The 26,378-nt window shown below is 41.6% G+C and overlaps 1 long non-coding RNA gene and 1 pseudogene across 1 annotated transcript; one reads left to right on the plus strand and one right to left on the minus strand.

Annotated features, from left to right (window-relative positions):
- Positions 1–2,433: 2,433 nt before the first annotated feature.
- On the minus strand, positions 2,434–16,963 carry LOC116658628. The gene is made up of 4 exons (XR_004313847.1): positions 16,287–16,963; positions 10,776–10,929; positions 3,456–3,616; positions 2,434–3,328 (listed from the first exon to the last, which is right to left on the minus strand). It is a non-coding gene; the product is annotated as an uncharacterized LOC116658628 (long non-coding RNA).
- Positions 16,964–21,387: 4,424 nt separating this feature from the next.
- LOC102513704 lies at positions 21,388–23,421 on the plus strand (annotated as a pseudogene).
- The last annotated feature ends 2,957 nt before the right edge of the window (positions 23,422–26,378 follow it).

Raw genomic sequence — 26,378 nt, forward strand, 5'->3', positions numbered from 1 at the left:
AGTCTCACAGATGTCTTGATCAAAGAAGAATTGCTGTTTTCTGCCAACACTTAACATTTTTAAAGTCAAAGAAATAACTTTTCCCAAAGTGCAGCTAGCTCCTTAGGGACAGGAACCACTCCTACCTGTTTCACTTTTAACAGCACTTAACACAGTTGACTCCACATAGTAATATAAATTGAATCTTTAATATATGCTTCCCCCTGCCACGAGTGATAAGCATGACCACTTTGAGGTCCATGCAGATCCATTCCTGTTATAAAAACATATCATTAGAATCTAAGCTCTTTCCTCCACACTTGGGACGGCTGAAAACTTAAGCTAATGCAAGAGAATGTAAGTGAGACTTGATACATGGACTACACAGAAAAGTGAGAAGCCTGAAGGATTCAGGAATCAGGGGGTCTTGTTGCCATATGTGCCAGAAGTCCTACTGGAGTAAGGAAGAGCCTTTTGGTATTCTGTTCAGTTGCCAGTACTTCCAATCAAACAATTCTCAACCTCAAGGAAGTTTGATTTGAATTGTAGATTTTTTTTCTTAATTACCACATTAATATACACTAATCATAGAGAATTTAGAAAGCACGGAAAAAATGTAAAGATCAGAAATAAAGACCCTCCACCTCATCACCCAGGAGAAACGACTACTAACATGTGAGCGTACTACTTTTGTCTTTTTTAGTGAGCATAGCCGAGAGATTAGAGAAAGTGAGAGGCGGAGCAGAAATGCATACCTCTTCTGTAACTCGTTAGTGTTCCTGGCATCGGGGTACCCACCCGCCTCTGAGGCAAGATCCCCCTCTTCACCAGGACACCTCCGCCAGCTACCCCAAACCTCTGACTTGGCCGTTAAAACAAAGAGATGTTTTGTCTTGACTCTGAGGGAAGGAGTTCCTCTTCATTGCGTGACAGATTGATATTAAGAAAAACCAGTTAGGGAAGCCCAGCATGTTCTTCCCATGAGCTTACAGTGCATTCCATCTCACATCTTTCCAGCTGTCTTCTGAGAGCCAGGATCTGGGTGGAAGGAGGGCGAAAGAGGGCCATGAGAAGAATCAGTTAGATCTGGGGAGATACAGTGTGTCTGCAGAAAGCTGACTGTCAGTGTGACTGGCAGTGGGCAGGGAGTGTAGCTTTGGATGTCTTTGAGCAGGTGTATTTCAAAGATAACTCCTATGGGCTCTCGCTAGTGAATGTCCAGGAAAAAGCAAAGACTGGAGGAGGAGACATCAAGCAGGAGACTGCCTACTGCGTTAAGAAAAACATTCATCATTTCCTGTTCCTGCTCTCTGTGTATCTGAAAGCTCGTTTCTGACAACAGCCTTAAAAACAAAACAAAACAAAAAAAAACCCTTTCATTTGTTCACTTCCTGAAATCCTGAAATGGACCACACAGCCCCAGGCAAAGCATGCACTACAATGAAAGTCGATTTTTCTATCTGCCCACAGGGTTGGGTCTTGTTCTATGTTATATCCCCTGAAGCCACTAGGATAGATTCTCACAGTTGACTCCAGTGCTGAGCAGATGATTAACTTCCAGATTATTTGGGTTAGAATTTATATAATTCAGTGATTTGTATTGGTTAATGCTTTCTTTTCATACTCCCCTAAAAAGAAATTTGTTGATTCTATCTCCAAAATATCTCTTGAATCTGTTCACTTCTTCCTGTCTCCATAGCACCACTCCCTATATTCTCTCCCCTTAATCGTAATAATTGTTTGCTACCTGGTCTGCACTTTCTGGCCCTACTCTGTTGTCCACCAAACAGAGCAAACTTTTAAAACATAAATCCCATCATGCTTTTTTCTTGCTTAAAATCCTCCAATGCTTCCCACGTGGGATCTGTCCTTGCCCTCCCTCCCCTTCATCTGGTCTCACTTTCCTCCTAATTCACTGTGTTCCAGCTTCACTAGTCTTTCTTCAGTTTCTTTGAAGCACCATGCTCTTTTCTATCACAGAGCCTTTCCATGTGATCTTCTTCTGTATGAAATGGTGTCTTCCCTTCTCACTCATCCTTTGAATTTCAGCTTAAGTATTGTCGCCCATCCACACCCAACCTAATTTAGGTTCTCCCTATTAGGTATAGCATCATGTACGTTTCCTTTACAGTTCTAATTAAAATTTGTGAATATGGGAGGGGAGGATATAGCTCAAGTGGTAGAGCACATGCTTAGTATGCACCAGGTCCTGGGTTCAATCCCCAGTACCTCCTCTAAAAATAGATAAATAAACTAAATACCTCCCTCTTCCCCTCAAAATTTGTGAATATATATTTACTTGTAAGATTGTTCAGATCCAGGTCCCTCAAGAGATGGTAGATTCTAGCAAGACAGAGAGTATGTCAGTTTTGCTTCTGTTGTATCCTCTAGTGCCTGTCATGGTACCTAACACATAGTAGATGCTCAGCACTTCTTGAATGAATGATTTTACATCGTCTGGGTTTGAAGTGTTTAAAATAAGAGTTACCAAAAAGGTCATTTCCTTTGTCTCTTTTCTGCCAATGCAGGGCACACAAGAAAACACCTAACAAATATGTATTCATTGATTGACTGATGATTAACTAACTTTAGATTGACATTTTGGTAGGGAAGAGAGGTATCACACCTGGAGACAGGTTAGGATCAAAGACACAGATATGATTACAGCCAATCCTTTTCTCACTGTGGTGAAAGCGAAAACTGTTAGAGTGAAGATTAGGTGCAAACATTTATAATTACTGTAATGATAGGGCCTCCTAGAAAAAAGGAGAAGTCAAGATGCACTAGAGCTGAATATTACTGGGCATGGTTGTGTTGTCTGTAGTGAGAGGCTGTGATTGGCCAGAAGGGGCTGAGGGCTGAAATCCAACATCTTGCTGGATTCCATAGGCTTGGAAAGAGAAGGAAAGTACAAACTAAATGGGAAGTGCGTGGGGAAAGCTCTTTCTCATAGGACAGAAGATGATCATTCAGGCTTTGAGCAGCAGATCCAGGGGGCAGCCCAATCTACCACTTATCAATGATAAGCATCATGCTGTGAATAAATTTTTGTAGAAAATTAATTTAAATATATATCCTAGGAGGCCATAGTTTTGGCTTGAGAAGCTAAACTGCACTCACCCTATGCTTCTTGTTTATATTTCTGGGCGTGTCTGCATTGGCAGAGGTTTTATTTGTACCAAAGTGCACCATAACAGCCACCAGACCAGGGAAAGAGAAAGGCAAGGCTCACAAGTTTGGCTCAAGGACTCTGGTTCAAGGTCAATGTCAGTGAGAGGGATGAGTAAGTCCCAAACTGCATCTGTCACTGTGATTGTCCTCCAGCCCCACTGGGCTTAGGGAGCAGGACCTGCAGAAAAGTGGACAAAAGCAAAGTGTATAGTAGAGTAGTCTACAAACTGTGAGGGGAGGTACAGTTAGGGGTCAGGTTACAATGTGGGACATGTGAGGACTCAGAATAGACACAGCAGACCAACCTTTGGCTGGATCACAGGGGGCTCGGGACAGAACACCAGGCTACAGTGGCATCAAGGAGACACTGGCACCTTCAGTGGGCATTGTCCCTCCGGTGCTTCTTTGCAGGTTTGGAAGTATTTGCAGAAGCATATTGACCTTGGTGGCAGCATGAGAGACATCACTGGAACAAATCAAAATGGAAGAGGAGGAAATGTGTGGAAACAGAGTATAAGATCATGACCACCCAGGGGCACCCCTGGGCACTTTCAGAGCTACTTGAAAGGAATTTGTTGAGAGTTGAATTGTGTCCCCTAGAAAACTGCATTGGAGTCCTGCCCCCAGTACTCAGAATGTGACCTTATCGGAAATAGGGTCACTGCAGGTGTACTCAAGTTAAGATATGGTCCTTTGGGTGGACTCTAATCTGATATGACTGGTGTCCTTAGAAGAAAGGGAAAACGCTAGGTGAAGACACAGACCCACCAGGAGAACTCCAAGGGATGATGGAAGCAGAGAGTGGAGGGATGCAGCTGCAAGCCCAGGGATGCCAATGATTGACAGCTGCCGCCAGAGGCGAGGAAGAGTCCAGGAAGGATTCTCCCCTACAGGTTTCAGAGGGAGCATGGCTCTCCCAATACCCTGATTTTGGACTTCTAGCCTCCAGAACTGAGACCATACATTTCTGTTGTTTTAAGCCACTCAGGAGTGGTACTCTGTTAAAGCAGCCCTGGGAAATCTATATAGAACTTGAGGAAACGACTTTTTCAGAGTAGTAAATAAAGACAGTGCCAAAGAGACATTGTTTCATTGCTGTTATTTTGACCCTAGTTTTCACCATAAATTTGTGAGGCCAGAGAAATACAATTTATACTTGAGAATCATATAAATAACATGCCGAACAGCTAAGTTTTTATTTGCTGACTTGAGTTTAGTCAGTTAATGTGCCACTGTCTGGTACATTTCATGCAATTCTAAGACATGCCTGCATCTAATTAAATGAAATAATGTATTAAAGCTCTTTTAAAAGCACCTGGCACCTAGAAAGCCTTCATAAATGGTAGACAGGGTCATTATCATCATCATCTGATTATCCTGATTTTAGAGCTTTGAACTGTTCATGTCTCTTCTGCATCTGAGAGCTGCTGAAAACTGCTGAGAAAACCTCACACCTAGGCAGTCTGGTGCCACTAAAAATTAAACATCACCAGATTCACCAGCGTCCTCTGCCCTGCCTTGGTTTCCCTAGTTAGTGCTCTCTCCCATTCTCTGCAACTTGTATTTCAAATCATGCTTCCTCGGACCTCTACCACCCTCCATTTCTCCTTAACTCTCACCACCAAACCTATCAACTCACATGTATCCACAGCTGTCCTCAACTTCCCCCTGTTACTTGGCCCCAACAGGTACCCTGGCTTCTTTCTGGTCCAGGTAATCATCATTCTTCCCTCTTCCTCATTCACACTTTCAATGCATAACCAAGTGTTGTTAATTCTACCTCCTAGATATCTTGCCAATCCACACACTTTGGTTTATCTCCATGGCCACCAGCTTGGCTCAGATAAAATGATTGTGTCATTCCTGCTTAAATCCTCTCAATGACTTCCCACTTCTCTACAGACCAAGAAGGTCCTTCGCATGTTTACAAGACCTCCTGGTGCCCCAGACCCTCTTAATCCAAGCTCTTTGGGTACTCTTACCTCCCCTCCATCTGTACTTCTTGCACGCTGCACTCTAGATTAGAGAATAACTCAAAACACCTCCCTTCCTGGTTAAAATAACTAACATTTATTTGCTAACTATGTGCTGGGCACACAGCAACTTGTTCATCAGGACAACAAATAGCATAGTACTGTTACTATCCCTGTTTAAAGATAAGGAAATAGAGTCACAGAAGTTAAGTGACATGCCCGGTTACAAGGAAAGTAAGTGTTAAGGTAGGATTTGAACTGGGAATATTGGCAAGGCAGTCCACACCACTGTGCCATTCTCTGACCTTCAGACTCTTCCCTCAGCCCCAGCAGTCCTCCTCACCCTCTTAATTTGGCTGATTCCTACAACTTCAGGGTAAATAGCCCTCTCTCAGGGCCAGACCTTGCTCTGCGTCCCTGTGTCTTCTGTCCTCCCCTTCCTGGTATTATTTAACATCTATCTCATCTGCTGGACTGCAAGCTCTTCTGGGATGGGGAACACATCTGCTTTGTTCGCAGCCGCACCCTCACTGCTTAGCATTTGCTTGATGTATAGCAGGTGCTCATTAAGTATTTCTTGATTGAATAAAAGAATGGATAATTACTAATCACGGTGAAGAGCTTCTATATATACACAACACATAACACAGTACCTGGCACGTAGCATGGACTTGATAAATATTTATTTGATACTGTGTTCACAAAATGGCAAGGAGTCTGGCTTGACTGGTGTCAAGGGTGTGAGGAGAAGGGTTTGCAAATGGTTCAAGTCTGTTTAGGGAGCTGAAGGAGGAGAGAATTGCATGACGGAAGGGGTTATCAGCAGTATGTAATCTTGCAAAGGCAAATACCAGCATTTCAAAATCCCTCCTTCCCAACCCAAGATGGTTTCGGATTTTTCTTTTAACCACATCATCCAATCTCCTTACAGCTGACTTCAGCAAAGTGTAATTTGGTGTGCTCAGGGGACCTTGGCAGGATCAGAAGTGTGCACTAATGACCCAGGTGGGAACAAAGCTCCACTGTGGACATGTTCTGTGTAATACAAACAACTCCCTCCTCCCCTAGAAAAAGGTCTGACAATCTCAAATTCTAATCTCTACGAGCACAATTGAAGACTTCCTATTCCTATCTCCTTTGGAAAAAGTAAATAATTTATTAACCTCAAAAGGCTTCCTGGAACACTGGGTTAATCCCTTTAAAGGGATACATCTGGACACCCTAACTTCATTACAATTCTAGACTTGAATGCTACCAGGTACATTTTTTCTTCCCCAAACCGAGTGGTGCCAGGGAGTCTAGAGACAAGCAGTTGGCAAGCCAGGTTCAAATCATTGTCTCTTTGAGGCTGTGTTTTGGCAGCCACTGCTACAGCAGGCTCAGCCTTCAAGGAGCAGTAAACTTGTCACCCTTGCGTGACCCTCGATGGGAAAACTGGAACAGGAAGGGGATGACTTCCAGAGAAAACAGCTGATCCACCACCTGTACAAACACGCACCTAACTGGCTTGACATGAGTGTCCTTGGGGAAGGGCTTTGGTAAATCAGAGGAATCGCCAACATGTGAAATCAAGCCTCTGTGCTCTGCACATGCCAGCACCACCGCAGGTCGCGCTGTCAGAAGCCACCCGCTACAGAGCGGCTTTCTATTCCAAGTCATCTTGTTAAATCAGATCCCCAACTACAGGGTGGTGACTGTACAGGACTCTTGTCATGGGATCAGCGTCTCTGGCCCTATTTTCACCGCAGGAGACATCTCTTCTTTTACAGCATTCGGGTCTGTGGCAAGCTCTTAATTATATTTGCCACCAAGAACCGGTTAATGAAGGGATATTTCTTGGCCTTCAGCAGAAATCTCAGACTCAGCAACCAAGAAACTGAAAGCCCTAACCTCAAGGCAGTCTCCCCACGGCCCCCTCCTGATGCATATTTCAGAGGTTTCCAGGTTTTAAAGCATGGATTACCTTTGCAAATGAAAAATTGAACAAGTAAATGCATTTAGTGGCGTGTTGTTACAGTTCCAATGATTTTGAAAAGGCTGCTTGGTTTAACCCGAGGCAGAGTTTCAAATGAACAAAGAGATGAATACCCATTGTTTTTTTCATTATTCTCTGTTTATTCTACCAGGATTTAAAATATTGTATATATTGATCTCACGTAAGGTTCCTTGCTTATCAATATATATGCATATATCAACCAACTGAAAATTGCATATTGATGAAATATTTACTAGCTTCAGGGGCATTCAATATCCAGCCACCAAAAAAATAGGTTGTTTATTTGTTTATCTAAATAGGGTTTTGCATGGTAGTGAAATTTTGAACTCCATTCAAAAGCTAGAGTCTTATTCTCTCAAATATTTTGAACGTTTCATTCATAAGAAAAATGATTAAAATAAAGTAAAAGAAGTCAGCGTTATCTTTACTACTAGTTAGCATTTAGTCACTGCTGGTCAGGCATGTGACATTTTACCGGATCATCTAAATAAATTCGTTGAACCTACTATGTACCAAGTAACTCCCCAAATGAAAACATTACAAACACACAGTCTTTTTCCTCAAATGGTTCAAATCTAGAAGGAGAAACAGATAAGTACAACAATGTGGTAAATATTATGGGAGTACAATACATGTTACCAGTACTAAATGTACAGATGTATAAATGAAGGAATTAACAAAGAAATGAGGGGGAAGGTATAGCTCAAGTGGCAGAGCACATGCTTAGCATACACAAGGACCTGGGTTCAATCCCCAGGGCCTTCTTTAAAAATAAATAAACCTAATTACCTCCCCCACCAAAAAAAAAAAAAGAAAGAAAGAAAGAAAGAAAAAGGAATGAATTGGCATTGATATTTAGGGACTATAATAAATTTACCACGAAAGTAGGCAATAAAAATATAATATTTAGCAAAAATGGAGCATGGAATATTTTTAAATGAAGAAAGTTTCAAGAGGATTCAAAAGAGTAAAGACTTTAGCTGTAGGGTTACAAAAGAAATGAGAAGTCCTACATTCAATTTACTTATGTGTTGAAAAAATCAGACTTAAACATGAAACACATGATAGTAAAGAACTAAGCTGCAAAATACAGAAAAAGTAAGAGAGGAATCAGATCGTTAAATAATGGTATGATTATTCAAACTCTAATTTATGAATGTCTCTGTCCAATCATCATGACATACCTATGTTAATTTCTCCATTGTTACTACACATTGTTAACCACAGTATAAGTCACTTCAAGTGAAGGTGCTAGAAAGTGGTATAAGGTAAAATCGGGCCAGTGCTCCCGATTTGGGCCTTTGACATGCAACATAATACCCATTTTCACTACACAGGGAACAAACCCTCGACTGTCACTACCTCAGAAGAAAGATAAAAATTTTATGTATCAAACAGAACTTTTCAAGGACTTCTGTGGGCTCAAACTTACCCTCAGAAGAAAGAAAGAAAATGAAGGTAAGTGTGTGCCAAATTATGTGGTAAGTTTTGGTCTAAAGAGGCAGTATGTTGTAATAGATTTGATGCTGAGGAGGTACATTCCAACTTTATTATTATTTTGCTATATGACCTTGATTTTTATTGCCTCATCAACAAAACCGGAATAACACACACCCTACCTATCTGCTGAGAACGCATGCTTCTTCTATGAAGTGACATGTGTGAAACGTTTGAAAACACTGTGAAAATATAACAATCCCATATTAAATTTGCTGCACATTAGGATATAGGTGGAATTTTTCATCTATAAAGGGAAAAATACCTTTATTATAGGGAAATGAATGTGTGTTGTAATATATGAAACCTCACCTCACAATCTATGCAATAATAGGAATGAAATAATAGAAATATCACTATTTCTCTCTTTCAGGCGCATCCATTTCTAGTTCCAGGCCACAGTTTGTTTCTTCTTTCTTTCCTCATTCTTCCTTGCTAACCTTTCATCATATCGTCATAAAAATTTCTAAGGCTATTTCTTGGCTTTTCTTTTAAAATATTATTTTGATTATCAAACTTGAATTGAAAACCTGAAGGAAAAAGATCAGAAGCTTGTTCTTTCCTCTAATAAAGTCTAGTCTAGGTTCTGCCAAGAACATCTACAAGTTGTTAAAAATAGCACATTTCTTTATTTGGACTCAATTGACTTGTACTTCTGTGGACCTGTCAAAATGTTAAATAATAAATTGTTATCTCTGAATAGCTTCTTCCTTGTCCAAGATGCAGTCAAAAAACGTGCTTTAGATGAGTCATTCCACCGGAATAATTTCCCTTTGGATTACTAGAGTCATTGGGGGGAAAAAAATAAAACCATGTGAGTAATTTTCCATGTGTCTTGGGTTCAATATCTAAAATGTTTCATAGGCCTTCTGCATCACAAGGCAGTTTATTTAAAAATACAGGCACATCCTCTTCTCTGCTCCTGCGTGTCCCTTCCTCTTTAGTAGCTGAAGGCAGACGCATCAATGGTGAGCAGTGTCAGCCTATACCCCTTGTGCTTGTGTGTCATCGTTCTGAGCTAGGAATGAGCAGGTCTTAAAAAGCCAGGCAGAGAGCTTGTCCTCCTCCTCCTCCCCATCATCACCCTGACCTTTAAACAACAACAGTAATAACAAAAGTTATTAACAACAATGAAAACAACACAAGCACCGTGCAAAGGTACAACTCCTGTGGCTATACAGAATGTCAGCCGAATAGCCACCCACGCGTTTGCTGCTGTTACTGGGGAAAAAAGGAAATGTGGTTTTGGCTCACAGAAAGGGGAGGAAGAGGTGGAGGCAAAGGAGAGGAGGAGGCAGAACCCTGTCTTTAACAGGAGAGTTCCAACTGAGAAAATCATTTCTCACCCTCAGTGAGGAGCAAGTAAGCCACAGAAACAGACAGGAGAGCGTGTGGTTCGTGACCCCTGCCAGAAAATTCAAAGATTAGAACACTCGTCAGGAGAGGCAGCACCCTGCATGAAAATCTCAGGCTTTGATTTTTCAGTTAAAGGCGACATTTCAGAAAAATATATTGCCAACATCCCTACCATTAGCCTGTCTTGCTATTCTATATGGCATGGATGCTGTGCTAGGGAAATTTGATCAATATATTAGATTCCTGGCAGAAAGATGCTATCAGACAACGCATGTATGCCTTGACATAGCTCAATTTCCATCTATCCAAGAAGGTATTGATTTTCCGCTCATGGAAGTGCACACACACATACTAAGAACGCCTACAGAGAATGGGGGCTGGGCAGGCATTTGTTCAGGAACAGACAGCTCTGCATTCCCCAAATGCATTCAAAATACCCTGTGGCTTGGTGACTTAATATTTGAATGATCTATGTAAACTCCTCACATCAGGATTAAATCGATGGCTGATGAGCAAAAACACTATTCCTCGGCTCACTCTTTGAAGGCTAAGAACTCTATCAGCTTCTTCGGAGAAAATGGCCCTCTTGGCATCCTATTCCAGGCTTACTTTATATGATACAGCTTCCTGGAGCCACATCTTCCTAACTTGACTGGAATTAATTTTATATTACTTTATCAATGTCTTCTCGCCTAATACTTAGAGGCACGTTAACACTTCCTCTGCCATTCTGTCATTCTTCCTTCGTTTCTGACAGTCTCTTTCTGACTTAGACCGCTGTGGTAGTTACTCAGGCTGCTCACCGAATATTTCCAGCTCTTCACCTCCTGGGATTCGGCTGGGATTCTACCTCCTGGTCTCTCTGTGGTTAGGTGGGGCTGTGTGACCAGTTCTGATCAAGGAGTAGAGGTAATCTGTATCATTTCCAGGTTGAGCATTTAATTGTTTATGGGAGAGCTGCCAGAGGAAAATATTGATATGTTAGACTTCACAAAAATTAAGAACTTCAATATGCCAGCGACATCATTAACAAAATTAGATGGCAAGAACCAAACTGAGAGAAAATATTTTCAAAATATATAACGAAAGGTTAGTTACCGTACACAAAGAGAGTCTACAAATCAAAATACAAGTGTGCCTCAGATATAAACAGGCATTTCACAGTAGGAGAAGTACAAGTAGCAAATAAACATATTGAAAGATACTTAATCTCAGTTGGAATTAGGGAAATGCAAATTATAGCAACAAGATGCCATTCTAATCTATGAGATAAACAAAATATAAATTAAAAACTCAAAAAGCTTAATATATTACAAAATTGGCAAGAGTGTGGGGAAATAGGCATTCCTGCTAGTATAGTGGTATTACAAGGCAATTAGCAATATCTTTCAAAATTATAAAAATGAATATTTTGGTCCCCAAATTCTATTTCTACAAACCTAACCTACAGAAATGTTTGCATGTACTATTAACAACATTCATTGAACACATACCATGTGTCAAGCCCTGTCTAACTGCTTTATCATATTAATCATTTAGAACCTGTAAGGTAAGTTCTATTCTTTTCCCATTTTACAGATGAGGAACCAGAAGCAGGAAGACTAAGTTAACACAACTGATAAGTGTCAGTGCAGGGATCCAGACACAGAGTACTCCCTTCTGTGTGACACTGCAGACACTGTGCTGTCTCTCTCAAAGAAATATGCTTCGGGATGTATATTGCACCATTATATGTAATTTTTTTTAAAAAGATGAATAAAGGACAAATGTTCAACAACAGGAGAAATGGTTATAAGGCAAATTCAAATTATAGAATATTATGCAATAATTCCAAAGAATGAGCCCCAGAGAATTGAAAACATATAGTCACACAAAAACATGTAGAATGTTTATAGTAACTTTATCTGTGATAGCCAAAAAGCAGGAACAACTCAAAAGGCAACCAACTGATGAACAGATAAACAAAATGTGGTTTATCCATACAATGGGATATTATTCAGCCATAAAAAGGAATGAAGCATTGACATATGCTATGACATGGATGAACCTTGAAAATATTATGCTAGTAAGAGAAGCCAGATGCAAATGGCCATATTTTGCATGATTCCATTGATATAAAACGTCCAGAATAGGGAACTCCAGAGAGACAGAAAATAGATTATGGTTGACAGGGGGAATTGGGACTAACTGCTAATCAATACAGGGCTTCTTTTTAGGTGATGGAAACGTTCTGGAATTAGACAGCAGTGATGGCTGCACAATATGGTGAATACACTAAAAACCATTGAACTTTATACTTTAAAATGAAGGAATTTTATATTATGTGAATTATATCCCAATTTAAAAAAATGACTTAGGTATCTTTGTACTAATACAGTAAAATGTTAAATGAAAAAAATCAAACCTCAAAACAATATGAATAGTATATTGACACTAAAGAAAAAGGAAACAATATATGTGTTCATAAATGCATAGGAAAAAATCAGGAAGAATACATACTGGTTCATTAACACAGGTTTCCTCTGGAGAAAAAAAATCTATTTGGGAGAGAGAAGTGAAAGGCAAACACAGTTTTTTACTGTACAAACTTCTATTTTAAATATTTTTATAATAAGCAGATATTATTTTTATAATTTTAAAAACAATAAAAATGAAAATAAAACCATTTAAATATAACTAAGCTAGTAAACAAAAATAACCTCCAGAAATGAACAATAGGCAGAATAATAAGACATAATGGAAAAGCCCTGCACTTGTACCCAGGAGACTTGGGTTCCTGTTCCTGGCTCAACTCTGCTTTAACGACTTGTGGGTGGTCATCAGAAAGTTCATCTAGCATCTCTGAGCCTCAGTTCCCATTTGTCAAATAAGACATCTGGACTCGATGACCACCGTGAAACTTTCAGCTCTATAATCTTTGGATTCCACAATAAGCCATCCTCCTTTTTTGCTTTGTTGCCAAGGTTACTTGCAGCTCCAGCCTTTCAGACCATGTTTTAGACAAGGCATTAAGTGCAATCATGAATTTACACGTATTCCAAGATCATAACCTTACAGGAAAAGGATCATCAACCTCACTGCCCAGCTTCTGCTTAATTATGACCCTCTTTGTTTTATCTGATGGCAGTTAGTTATGCAGACCTATGGCTGAGTCAAGTAATAAAATAATTCTTGGACAAACAAGATAATTGGCCAGACAAATCATTTTGTTGTTGTTGTTTAATGTATTGAAATCTCATTTCAGATAGCATGCAACCCTGAAATAAGTTATTTTCCTTTCATCATGTACATAACCTCTCAGTTGTCTTTTCATTAAATTTTGCTGGTTCTGGACAAAGAGAATGTTGCAAGAAAGAGAGAGAGAGGCACAGTTGCCCTGGGAAGTCACGGATGCAAGAGAGGAGGGCTCAATAAAACACTGCACATGAATGAATAAACAAATGTATGAGAGAATGAGAAACATTTCTGTTTCCTTCTCCACCAGTGTTCCAGCTTCTCTGCCTGGTAGTCAGATTGCTGCAGTGAACAGCAGAGATTATGTGCATATCTGGAGGGCCCAGAAGGGGGTCCTCCAGAAGCAGACATTCATCCTCAAAGAGCTGGACCAACTCCATCAAGCACAGTTCCGGCACAAGTAGATGCCCTCAAAGTACCAGTATTCTACCCTTTCCCTTCTTTCATGGGAAGCACTGAAGTAGAGTAGATGGAACCCAGACTTTGGAGCTTGTAAGACCGGGGTCCGCATCCTATCTCTGCCACTGACTATCTGTGTGACCTTGGACAATTGTAAGAACTGCGAGATTGTCATGAAGGCTGAACAAGATAACACATGTAAAACAGCATTCCATGGTGCCTGGCACACAATAGGTAATTAAGGAAAAATAATGCTGTTTTTCATCTCTTAATTCTTAAAGGATCCAGGCCTTAAGTTCTGCCCAAAGCAGATACATTAATAGGATGTGCTTCTGATAGCAGCACTGTTTACAGTATCCAGGACATGGAAGCAACCTAAATGTCCACTGACAGATGACTGGATAAAGAAAGTGTGAGATACACACACACACACACATATATATATATATATATACACATAAAATGGAATACTACTCAACCATAAAAAAGAATGAAATAATGCCATTTGCAGCAATGTGGCTGGACCTGGAGATCGTCATAACCAAGTGAAGCAAACCAGGAAAAGGAAGAAAAATACCATATGATATCACTCATATGTGGAATCTTTAAAAAATGACACTAATGAACTTATTTATAAAACAGAGACAAACTCACAGACATAGAAAACAAACTTATGGCTACCAGGGAGGAAAGGAGGTGGGGAGAGATAGATTGTGAATTTGGGATTTGCAGATACAAACTACTCTGTATAAAACAGATAAACAACAAGGTCCTATGGTATAGCACAGGGAACTGTATTCAATATCTTGTAATAATCTATAATGAAAAAGAATATAAAAAGGAATATATATATATATATATATATACACACACACACACACGTAACTGAATCACTATGCTACACCAGAAACTAACACAACGTTGTAAATCGACTCTACTTCCATTAAAATAAATAAATAAATAGTCAGTATGTAAAAAGAGAAAAAAAAAAACCAGGATGTCTTTCTGAGAGCAAGGATATGGTCCATTTTCTTTTTTTTTTTTTTTTTATTTAATGCTTTTAATGTCATTTTCTTGTGCTTTTTGAACATGGATCTCCTCATTTATATTTTGCACTGGGTCCCACAAATTATTTAGCCAGCTATGAGGATGTGTCAAACTAGCTGAGTCTTCCCTTGAAGCCCCCTCCCGTGGCCTGTGGTGAGGAGGAAGGCCCGACTCCCCGCTCGGCCTGGAACAGAGAGGATTACACCACCGCTGTCTCTGAGTCAGCCCTCCACCGGCTTCCTTTATAGGGTAGAGGTGGGTGGTGGCTGGGCCAGCAGCTCCTGCCCAGGTCCTTTATCACTTTGTCTTGGGATGTGTGGATGCTTGGCCCTTATTGTTTTGTCCTTTGCATTTGGAACCTTGAAACTGGGACTATAAGGGCCTGGACTACAAGGGAGCTTCAGCTCCCTGTAACCACAAGGGTGCTAGAACATTCCCAGAAATGTAGATGGACTGGCAAGGAAAGGAGGGGAGATCCCTGCAGTCTTGGCTGGCTTCCTTCCCAGCTGAGGGAACACGTCATTTCCCGGTGGTGGAGGTGGGGTTCCCCGGGCAGGGCACCCTTGTACAAAGCGGTTCTTCATTCCAGAGAGCAACCACAGCTGTGCCCTTAGCTCTCGAACATTCTCAGACAGTTCTTCACGGAGGGGCTGGCCAGGCTGTTGGAGATGACGCCCAGGGTAGCGCTGCTCCAGGCGGGTCGCGGGTCGCAGGCTGGAATCCAGAGCCCTGCTGCAAAGGGCTGACAAGATGGTAACCCTGCTGGAACTTGCCACAGGCCCCGCGGAGATCCTCTCTTGGATCAAACTTCATCCATAAAGCATGGCCTGCCTCAGAATTCCTCACAGTTTTTACCCAGAATATCCCCCTGTTTTGTGTGGTAAAGAGACCAGTCTCCACTGGAAAATGGGCAGTGAGGGTCTTGAGGATTTCCAGTTGTAGCAGGAAACCCGGCCCGCAGGCTCAGCCAGGGCCGGGCCAGTGTCCGGCAAGCGGGGAGACTGGCCTTGACCCTGTGCAACAGTAATTTCTCTGTCGAGTCTACTATTCTCCTGTCAAATTCGTATATGTTACCTGCAGGGCATTCACCTCCTTTCTAGATCCAAGAGGTCAAGTTGAAGGGACATTAAGTTTCTTGCATTCTGAGTCCTTCAGTGTCTGAAGGATGAGGCATATGACCCTTGGGCTGAAACGAAGTCAGGCTGGGAATGCTGGACTTCATCACCAGGACTGATGGTCAGCCTGGCTCTTAAGAGACGGTCTTCTTGGGCTAAAGCACTTTGGGGGAAAACGGTAGTGCACTGGGCACCACTGCAGGTGTTGGGTCTCCAGCTTCTGCTGGTCTCAGTGGTATTTAAAATGCTGTTCCTAGCTTCATTGACTCTCCCTTTCTGCTGAGTGACCATCCAAACCTTCAGTTCAAACCTCCTGCCCAACCTCCATACCCCTCACTCAGCAGAATCCTCACCTCCTACAAAGTTAACCACCCCCATTCTTACTGTCAACTCCTTCTCTCTTATCTCAGAGGCTGAAGTTTCCCTTCCTCTGTCAAGGCCTCTCCCTACGTCCTTAACCTGCTTCCCCTCCCACTCGCTCAGCAGACTCGCCACCTCAGCTCTCGTCCCCTCTCCTACCTTTGCTCTCTGTTGCTGGTTCGTGCTCCTTCCCCAGGCTCTTTGAACGTGAGACCAACTGAAATTCCCTTCCTTGACTCTCCTCTCCTCTGCTTCATGTCTTCCTCTCTCCTTCGGAGCCAGTTCTCCCAGGCAAGGTGGGAGGCTCAGGGAGGCCAGGAGCCAAGGTCTGGGTGCCCAGATGGGGAGGGGCTGGAGTAGAGCCTCGGGACATGGAACAAAAAGAGCACCGAGGGCAGCATCAGGTGAAATAGGGTGAGAACCACAGAGACGGTCAGACACTGTACCAGGCCAAAATATACTGGGCAGAGACAGGGAAAGTGGATGGAAATGTAAGGATCTACGATCAGAAGAGGAAGATAGAGCCAAAAGTTTCAGGAAATTGGAAGGGAGCCAGAGTAGAGAGATTTCTCAAGATGCAGATAACTAGTTCAGCCTCCATTTATAGGTTACCTGTGGCCTTGCCCATGGGTGGAGAGGGAGTAATTAATCTTGAAAAGATTATTAATGAGCTCTGCTCTACTTCTTTAGTCCAGCTTCACTTTAAAACTGACTACAATCTGAATTCTATCTCCACCCTCCCACCAGAACCTCTTGGGGAGAGATCACCGGTGGTCCTGACCTTGGTCTCTTCTCTGAGTGCTGCCCCATGAGCTCCTCCTCTTCCTTTGCCTCCACTGCCCGGCACCAGATTCGTTTTAGGCTCTTCTAACCACACTCACAATCATGAGGCATTTTCTTCTACTCTTGTGGATTTTAAATAACTCTTCTACTGTTACCTTCCAAAGCTAGAACTCTGGTCCTTATTTCTCTCCTGGCCATCAGACTCTCATCTGAACTATTTGGCTCTGAGCTCCCCAAATGTTACTTGGGTTCACATTGTTGGTCAGAAGTGTCTTGTAGCAAATGGAAGAATGGAAGGGGTCGCAGGATAAGAAAAGAAAACGCAACAGGTGGCTACAAACAAGCTCACAGGTTGAGTTCTTTCTAAAAGAACCAGTATTTTAAAATTACCTCTGAGGTGCTTTGCACATTCCCAATCTACCTGCATAGGATAACTAAATTAAAATATCCCAAATATATGCCTGACTTTACCTCTTTCCTAACTAGGGGACCAAGAGTAGACTTGGGTCACAGAACTGTCACTTCTAGGGCACTGTCATTAAGGGATCTCACAGTGTAAGTGGGCTCCTCTGTCCAACTGGCAAATTCTTTTGATTCTGCTAGTTATACTTCCTCTGAAAGAGAACTTCATTGGCACAGCTAATCTTTGCAAGCCAGGCCCTCCTTGGGAGGGAGTTCCTACTTTTGCCTGGGAAATCAGCAAAGGTCTCACAAAGGCTGTAACATTTGAGATAGCCTTAAAGGATGATAGGTGCAGGGCATAGTGTGTGTGTGTGTGTGTGTGTGTGTGTGTGTGTGTGTGTGTGTGACAATTTCAGAAATTTGCAGCATTATTCTAAATCTAGGGCCTTCATTCAATTATTGTTTACTTTTTTCCTTTTCTAAATCGTAAGAGTCACTTTTATTCTTAAGAAACTCCAGACCTGAAAGAACTAGAATGAGCCTCTTTCTCTCATTTTGGTATGGACACAACAAATGACACTAAATTTTAGATCAACAAAGTCTAAAATAACATTCTCTCATTCATTCATTTATTTATTCACTCACTCAACAGTCAGTGCCTGCTACAGACTAGAACATTTTTTGTAGGTTATAAAATGCACTTTACAGATTATTCTGTTTAAGCCTTATAACCACCCTACCACAGTAGTTATTGTTACAAAATGCATTTAACTCAGAAAACTGAGGCTCAAGGCAGTTAAGTAAATTATTCAAGTTCAAATTGCAAGTATAATGGGGGAGGGGGAGACTTGAATCCAGGCTGAATCTCCAAAAACTATGTACTTTTCACTACACCACACTGGGATGATGCAGAAAATGATATAATATAATTAGATACGATATAATTGAACTATGTATCAGTAATTTGCCATCAGGCGTTACCAGCTAACATTTAACATATTTCTAGTGGAGTATTTTCCTAAACTGAGATTTCAGATTATGTAACCAAAACGAGTACTCTTCTAAAATAGTTCTGAGTTTGAAAAGTTCTCAAAGCAGATTAAGAAACAAATTTACTTATTTTTTAAAGCAAGTTTATTATTATTTTTTTAATTTTAATTTTTTTATTTTAAAAATTTTATTTATTTTTAATGGAAGTACTAGGGATTGAACCCAGGACCTCCTGCATGCTAAGCATGCACTCTACCACTGAGTTATTACCCTACCCCCAGAAATAATTTTTTTTAAAAGACTTTATTTTTTTACAGCAGTTTCAGGTTCACAGCAGAATTGAGCAGAAAATAGAGTTTGCACATAGCCCTCCCCACCCACACATATATACTCCCCTATCCTCAACATCCCTCTTCAGTGTGGCATATTTGGAACAATCAATGAGCCAACATGGACACATTATTATTAACCAAAGTCCATAGTTTACATTAGGGTTCACTCTTGATATTGTACATTCTATAGTTTTGACAAATGCATATTGTTATGTAGCCACCACTGTAGTATCATACAGAATAATTTCATTGCCCTAAAAATCCCTTGTGCTCCATCTGTTTATCCCTCCCTCCCTCCCTCTCCCCAAACCCCTGGACCATGATCTTTTTATTGTTTCTGTAGCTTAAAGAAAGTTTGTTTTTAATGAGTAATACCTCAGTAATAGAAAATCCTGTCTCTCTGGCATTTGTCTTTTTCCTCTGTTCTTAGAAGCATATATATAATATTTATTAATATCTAATAATGTTTCCTTCTACATCATGAACTGTTCATTCCTGCTTACGTTTGTTTTTGGCTAGCTCAGCCCATTTGATTGCAGGGCTAAGAAATCAGTTCAATCCTTGTGAGTAACTTTATTTTTGTGTCCTCTTTCTCTTTTGGACTGGAAAAGTAACAGATGCTTACTGTATAAAAGGCAAATCATACAGATGTCTTAGGAAGTAAAAAGTTCTGGCAATCCTACCCCCAGACATAACAGCTATTAATAATGTGGTTCATGGTCTTTCAAATTTCCTCTGTTCCTATACCAACACATCCTATATTTACACATATTTTTATATAAATGGGATCTGCCATACGTACTGTTTGGCAATTATTGTTTGTTTTTGACAATCTTAGCTAGCTTTGTTTGTCAGTATCCATAGATTGATCTCAGATTTCAGATAGTTTTTGACAAAGGAAAACATCCGTTTCACAGAAACAGAATGAATTTCAAATGTTTTGCCAACGAATGCCTTAATCAAAGCAAAGGGCTGGGTGAAAAAGTGGGGATAGTGCTAGCTGTTGAAAAAAATCAAAGTAGCTTAATTGTTGTTCCTACTAAACAGTCTATTGTTGTAACTAACTCATCCTTTAAAAAAAAAAATAGGCCATTACCTCCACTTTTTGAATTAGCAGCCAATGGACAAGAGGTTAAAGAAGGAATGATTTGGAAAACACCCTCTCTGGGGTTGTCTTCAGGTAGTGGATTGTAAGGCTCTGAGGCATTTCAACAGCTTGCCACTCGCTCAAAACATACTTCCCAACACCTCACCACTGATCTGTGAAAGCCTCTCATTTAGTGAGAAACACAAGACAGATGATTCAGCGTGCTGAGCAATTCATTAACCCGTCAAGGGCTTTCTTCCAGAGCCTGGGGTAACAGGCAGAAAAAAGAACGCAATCCTTAATGAATAACAAAGGGCGATACTAGAGGAACGGGAACACATGTACAAGGCATGTGATGGGCTCTCCTTTTCCCTTTGGAACTATCTGCCAGTTGCCTTCTGAACTTACCCAGATTTTCACCATAGGTTAATCCTGCCTGGGAATGAAATTAAGTTTTCCCCCTGCTGCCCTGGAATTGGGAAGTGACATGTGATAGACCACACTCACAGAAAGCCTTGTGTCTAGTACCCTAGGTCTTGGACTGTCCATAAAGAACCTGAGAAGTAGCCTGAGCCTTACCGGCATTTTACAGGACAGAATGTATATTCTCAGGATGAGCCATAAAAATCAACACTAGTCCAGGGATTACCTGAAATATAGTCTGCTGGAACCCAAGTTATATGCCTCAGAAAGCTGGCTATGCTATTACGTTCTATCTTCTTTTTCATGTTTTTACATAGCTTTCGGGCTTATCAGTGAATGCTGAGTCTGGATTTACAGAAACAAATGTTTTGTGATAATGTTTTATTACTATTTTTTCAAAATATCTTTTTTTTCTTCCCTCCATATTATTTCTTTAGTCCATGAGATATTTTGTTTCCCAACTCTAATTCTTGGTTTTGGGACCTTCATTTTTCAAGTGAAAGTTTAATAGTGAAACGTATTTAGAAGCTGATTCTTCCTCCTTTCCCCTAAATCTGTTGGCTGTCATTAAGACAAGATCTGACAATTAGGTTGCTTGGAAGTTTTGTATGCTCTCTCCGGGTAATACCATGGAAGTAAGAAAGTAGGTTTGAGAGGGATTAAAAGGATAATTGAAATTTCTTAAGCTTTTTTGCAGAACTGTCTTAAGTTTTCAGCAATCCTATGCTCATTAATAATGCTTATGTTAATAATTATAATAATTAATAGCTTCTACTTTCTCTATCAAAAGTGTTCTGACTTGGACACTAAATTATATGGTCGCTATTAATCATATTGTTGCCGAAAGATCAGCTCCCGTCCCTGATGAGCCGAATAACCCAGAGACAAGGTCTTAGAGCTTAGAAGAAAAGAGGCAGCTTTATTGCTTTGCCAGGCAAAGGGGCCTCACAGCAGGCTGGTGCCTTCACAACTGTGAGCCCACCTTGGGGACGGGGCAGGGTGATCATGCAGCCATCGCTCAAACAACAAAGCATCAATGACAATCAACAGAATCATTTTCTTCTCACAGACTCAGAGTGGAGTCATGGTGTCTCCAGGTGAGCAAGTCTACAGAGGTTAGTGGTTGCCGCTCTTTCTCCTTCTCTTATTAGCGCCCAAGGCATGGTCTTCTTGGTAATTTAGGTTATTTTGTAAGGTTACAGTCCTGTGACCTTGTCCCTGGAGAACGACTCAGAGACCAGGCATGACTGTAACTTTTGATTACCGGAATAAAGTAGAAACAGTAAGATCAATAGCTTTGGTTTCAACAGTGGGCCTGGAGCTGCGAGTAGCAACTCGTCTGTCAGGTCAGTTGACTGTTTTAAGAGCAAGCATAAGAATAAGCACTCTGTTAGCCTAAGTGTGGCCATTCTATTAATTTTCCTTCAAAATAAGACAGTATTCTGCCATCACGATGGAAGTAGGGTCATGTGACCACTGTGCATTGAACAGTATATTAACTGTACATTGAACGATGACAGTTTTCTGTCAAAATTTTAAGTACACTTATCTTTCATCCTAGAAATTACCCTTCTGTGAACCTATTCTATAGAATTTCTCATGTTATGAGTCGATTATATACATACACACACACACACACACACACACACACACACACACACACATACATCCACGGATCATACACACACACATACACACAAGAATGCTTAGTGAAAACTGGAAAAAATCTAAATGTTTATCAGTAGTCTCATTAAATACAAGGCAATCCTATGTAACTGTTACAAAAGAAGGTGGTAGATCTTTATGTATTGATGATATGGTGAAATGTTCAAGACATATTTTTACATAAAAAAAGCAAGTTGTGGAAATGCATTTATGGCAGTGCTTGCCATGGCTGACTCTGAACAGCCATTAGGTTCTCCCATAATCACCTCCAGCTCCCATCCCCCAAAACCAGGCCAAGTGAACATTCACCTAAATACTAACTGCTCACTATACAAGTGCAACTTCTCTCCTAGCCTTCCCATTTAACCAGATTGCCCCCTCCAAGACTGTCCAATACAGAAATTCTGGAGATGTCATCATCTGCAGTGTAATCCTGTTGTTCTTTTATGTATATTAGAAGGAGATTTGCAAAGCTGTTGACTGCGATTACTTTGGGAGATTGACTGTTACTGCCTTCTGTAGTTTCATTTTAACACATAAGCATATGTTGCTTGTAATTTAAAAAATTAGTCTAAACGAATATATGTATGTATATGCATGACTGGGACATTGTGTTGTACACCAGAAATTGACACATTGTAACTGACTGTACTTCAATTTTAAAAAATTAGTTTGAAAAGAGTACATGTATAGTTAATATATTTTAGGTGTATTTACAGAGCATCTGGGAACTCTTAGCGAGAAAGAACAGAGAGCCAGACCTCTGGCATTTTTCCTGTAAATATACTTTGGAGTGGATGTGGCATATTCTATACTTATCTGCCAATTATCAGGCTAATTGAGGAAATAAAGTTGAAATGTAGCTTTTTGTTTCCAACTTTTTCACAATCATTTAAACTGGATCAGTTTAAACAGATATATTTGTTGCTTCCTCTGAATCTCTCTGGAAGTAGATTATAAAACATAACCTAACTATTCAAAAGGATGGACTTGATTTTTTTTTCCTTCATCATTTCTCTGATTTATCTCCTAGGACAAGTGTGAATCCAAAAGGCTCACAGCAGAGAAAGGAAGATTTGAAGGAACCTAACTGTGAAATTAACAGATCAGATTGCACCACTTCAATTTCCATGGGTTACAAAATGTTTCCCCTTAGTTTTCATTTTAGAGCTAAACAAGAAACAAAAGAAAAATAAGCTGATATAAAAATATAGGGCTGGAACTGGGTCTTTCCTTGGAATTTCATCGAGCACACCGAATTCTCAGGAAATCTGCGTGGGACCAGCAAAGCAGCCGTGCAGGCAGCGCAGGCTCAGAACCACATCTGCTTGTTGGACGTGATCCCGCAGGGTGTATGCATCATCAGGAAGACTGACCTGCGGCCCACCTGCATCTTCCTGCAGCCGCCCCGCTGAACCGCCTGGAGCAGAGGCTGAGGCGGTGGAGCACAGAAACAGAGGAGAGCCTGGCCACCACAGGGGCCAACTTGCGACATACAGAGCAGTAGGGAGCCCGGCCTGTTTGACCTGATCATGGCAACGACAGCCTAGACAAGGCCTTCTGTGCCCTGAAGGAGGAAATAAAGGAGGCGCAAGGAAGTGGCCCCTCCTGAGGAGGCCCTCCAGCTATGTCCCCCGCCCTGGGCCAGGGCCTTGGGTCTGGCACCCAATGCAAGCGGGCCAGGGTGGCTCTGTTCACCTCAGCTAGCGTGGGGGGGTAGGAGGGGTGAGGTGGGGTTCTGCCCATCTTTCTTGCCACCACGTCGTGGTTGTTGGAGGACCTTGACCTTCCCTCAACCCCCATGCCCATTCTAGGCACCCCCCTACCCCAACACACACACCTCCCAGCTGCCCTCCCATCCACAGATCCCTACTCCCACCTCTGCCTCCTTCCTGTCATGAGGACACACACATCTCTGCTCTCTTCTCTGTACTCCTGTATTCTCTTATAGGGTTTCATTTCTTTTTCCTTTTTTTTCCTGCTCGTATCATCTTTTGCACCAGTCCCCACCGCAACCCCCTACCTAGATTGTAGCTTCCTTCAGAGCAAGGACTGATCTGGATTCAGATTCGAAAAATCAGTGTCTGGCACAATACTTGGCGCATAGTAGGTACTTATACATCTTATTTAATAAATGAAAGCTTGGCATAAAAACAAAATGATAGCAACAAATCCTCACCTCTACTCCACAGAAAGAAGCCACAGAAAACCCTCCAAATCATTTTAAAGGCCCCCTGGGGAAGGTGTTCTCCTGAGCAGGTACAGCCTTGTTTTGAGTTGGCACACTGGCGAGAGCTCAGAAGTTTGTCTGCATTTTCCCTCCTCTTGGGTATTGGATCAAAGCACTTTCCGTAAATGCTGCATTTTGCAGTTTCCCTAACCTTTCTTCGGGGAAATTAGAGTGAGATCTTTGGAGGTAAAGAGATGAAACAACACGCATTCTGCATAGACCTATTGTTATTGGTGGCTTAGCTGTGCACGACACTGGATGAGCTGGCGCAGGAGACACAGTGACTCATGTCATTTTCCCTGTAACCAAGGGTGACCTGGAGCACTTCAGGCCAGGAGGAAATTAGTTCCTTGCACTCTAGTTCTGTAGCTCTGACTGTAGATGAGTCTGGGCACCATCTCGGCATCCATCAACATGACTGAATTAGTTGCTGCTCTATCTGATAGTAATGGCGATGGCGCCTGGCTCCAGGAAACCTTCCCTGCTTGGCTAAAAGAGGTTGTGACCTGCCTGCACGTGGATTTAATAGGAGCGTGAAAAATCTGCATTTGACTAAAGCTTTAGTATCACCAATTAGAGACACAGATCAACATTAACTGGGCAACCTCTTTTAAAACCCGTGAGTATGAGGCTATTAGCTATTCAAATGTTGTGAATTAGTTTAATATTTATTGACCATTTTTAACATCTAAGTGAGATCTCCCTGGGAAGCAGGCACTTGGATGGAGGATGGGGAATGCGAGCATATGGGAGATGCCAGCGAGAGAAGTGATTTGGGAGCGCAGACATTGGTTACTAATGACCACAGACCTGGCACTGTGGAGAGGACTTGGGGGGACCCAGGGGCTGTCCTGAGCACTTGGACAATGGGCTGAGTGTTAGACAAAGGTTTAGAAAAGATTTCTGTGAGGCAGAATCAGAAGGCCCCTAAACGTTGTGTATACAGTAGTTCGTTTTTGTACTTGTCATCTCCTAGTCTAGTAGCATGAAGAATCTCACCCAGCTGCTCTCAGGTGGAACCTGCAGGGAACGCTAGCACTGATAAGGATGCACAAGACGGGTGAGATTGTGAGGGCCTACTGATTTTTAAAATAGCAGTTTTTAAAAAATAAATTTTCTGAAGTAATATGTATGCAGGAAACTTGGAAAACATAAAAATGCACAAAAGACTCAACAAGCCAGCAAAACAGAAGTAATTCCATCTCCAGAGATATCAGTCTTTACCATTTCAGCACATAGACTTCTCGTCTTTATCTAAACACACATTCACAGGGGGCATGTGTTTTTTAGAATGGAAGCTATTCCTACTGCACATACTGTTCAACAGTCTGCACCCAGTATATCTTGAAACGTGTTAGGAAGGCAGCCGGGAGCGATTTTTCTTTATTTTTCTGTAGTTCTGTACACTCCATCCTTCCCACCCCACCTCACTGCCCTGTTTCAGGGAGGCTGATCCTATGGAGACGGACTGCTGTAGACTGACCCTGCTCACCCAGGGCCTCTTTGTTCACTGACAGGGTACCAGGGCTCAACTTGAAAAGATGACAAGGCTCTGCTAAGTCGTACATTACTTTGCATATATTTTCTTTCTAAGGGGCTTTTAAGTAGCGGGTAAGATGAAACAAAAAAGATTGATTAATGTAATCTATAAGCTAACATTTAGGGCCCCCCATTTGTGGAACTAAACACTGTAATCACAGCCTGGGGTAAGAAAGCCGATTCTACACACAGAGGAAAGAGCTGAAACATGCCGAAGGAGATGGACATTCACAGGACATTCAAAGGTACCTGCCCTATGCCCTCTCTTCCTGTCTCTTAGCACCTTATAATCTTGATGCTGGCCAGTGAGGCTGAGAGGTTGAGCCTGGAGATTTCCCACTGGGGCCCTGTCTATCCTTCCTACCCCAACTACTGCCTTAATTTAGCCCTCATCTCTCATGTGGATTACTGCAAAAGCCTTGTCTTCCAGCCCCTAATCTTGCCCCCATCTACTCCATCCTTCCCATGTGCAGTTAAAGGATCTTTCTGAAATAAATATCTCTGTCTGTTCCTGTTACTTATCGCTGTGTAACAAGCCACCCCAAACCTAAATGGCCTAAAGCAACCACCATTTTGTTATGCTCACGGATATTGTGGGTCAGGAGTTCAGGGTTGCTCTTCTCTGCCCTGTGATATCTAGAGCTGGGACAACTTGAGTGGCCGGGACTGGAACAGATGGGGTTGGAAGATGTACTCCTAAGGCGCTTCTTTGCTTGCATGTCTGGTGCCTGGGCTGCAAAGCTGAAGGATGGGTTCAGCTGTTGACCAGAGGACCTACGTGTGGCCTCCTCAGCATCCTG

Source organism: Camelus ferus, chromosome 21 (assembly GCF_009834535.1).
Source record: "Camelus ferus isolate YT-003-E chromosome 21, BCGSAC_Cfer_1.0, whole genome shotgun sequence".
Classification (NCBI taxonomy): Eukaryota; Metazoa; Chordata; class Mammalia; order Artiodactyla; family Camelidae; genus Camelus; species Camelus ferus.